Here is a 1,414-nt window from a genome sequence, read left to right as displayed (position 1 = left end):
AAAGCAATCTGCAGATTCAGTGCAATCCCTAACAGGATCCCAATGGTAATATACACAGAAATAGAAAAATCTATCCTGAATTTTGTATGGAATCACAAAAGACCCAAATAGGCAAAGCAATCTTGAGAAAGAAAAACAAAGCAGAAGGACATCACAATTCCTGATTTCAAACTGTTATAAACCTATATTAATCAAAACAGTATGGTCCTGGCATAAAAACAGACACATAGACCAATGGAACAGAATAGGCATCTCAGAAATAAAACCACACATGTGTGGTCAACTAACTTTTGACAAGAGTGCCAAGAGCCCACCATGGGGAAAGAATAGTCTGTTCAATCAATGGTGTTAGGAGGCATTGAGTTGACATGAAGCTGCTCACCCACAACCTGCTGAGTTTGCCTGTGCAGGGAATTGGGGCCTGTGGCTTCGCCCTGTGCCTCCAGACCACTGAAGTCCGCATTAACCCTGTGGAGTCCAACCCCGACTTTGTGGCGGGAATGATACCTAAAGTGGAGTGGGCAGTGCTTCTGGAGGCTTCAGACACCTTGCATCTCTTCAAGGTGCCCAAAAAGCCAATTCAAGGACATGAACATAAGGAGAATTTTCTGAGAAATATGCACCATGTGCTGCTAGAGGTGGATGTGTTGGAGGGCATCCTGCAATGCCCAGAGTCTGGATTTCTATTCTCCATCAGACGTGGGATCCCCAAAATGTTGCTGAGTGATGAGGTAGCCTAGACTTAAAACAGTGCTAAGCACAAGTTTCTCATTCTGTGACCTTGTGTATCTTTGTTTACATATATCCTGTTTGTTAGTTCTGTTCTCTGTATCCCCAACCCTTGGCCCAGTGACACATGAAACACAAAGTGTTCTTGAGCTCGATATCATATACATATTTTTCTCATTAAAGGTTCAAAACCAAAAAAAAAATTAAATAAAAATAAATGGTGTTAGGAAAACTCTATACTCACATGCAAAAGAGTGAAACTATACCCCCCTATCTTACACCACTCACAAAAATTAACTCAAAATGGATTAAAGACTTAAAGGTAAGACCTGAAACCATAAAACTCCTGGAAGAAAATGTATAGATATAGACATAAAATTCACCCATATAAAAGGAAATCCGATCATTTATGATAACATGGATGAACCTGGAGTGCATTATGCTGTGTGAAATAAGCCAGACAGAAAAGAAGAATACTGTGTGGTATCACTTATACTTGAAATCTGAAAAAAAAATTCTGATTTTTTCACTGTGTGAAGTGATGGATGTGCTAATTATCTTGCTCTTGGTAATTATTCTATAATTCATGCATATGTTAAATCATCACATTGTACACTATAAATATATACAATTATATTAGTCAATTATTCCTCAATAAAGTTAAAAAAATAAACCAGTAGGGAGC

The 1,414-nt window shown here is 38.3% G+C and overlaps 1 pseudogene; it reads left to right on the top strand.

The window, feature by feature from the left end:
• Window positions 1-368: 368 nt before the first annotated feature.
• LOC132429610 (multifunctional methyltransferase subunit TRM112-like protein pseudogene) lies at window positions 369-740 on the top strand (annotated as a pseudogene).
• The last annotated feature ends 674 nt before the right edge of the window (window positions 741-1,414 follow it).

Source organism: Delphinus delphis, chromosome 1, assembly GCF_949987515.2.
Source record: "Delphinus delphis chromosome 1, mDelDel1.2, whole genome shotgun sequence".
Lineage (NCBI taxonomy): Eukaryota > Metazoa > Chordata > Mammalia > Artiodactyla > Delphinidae > Delphinus > Delphinus delphis.
The sequence above is the reverse complement of the archived record's forward strand: the minus strand, read 5'-3'. Positions and strand labels throughout refer to the sequence as shown.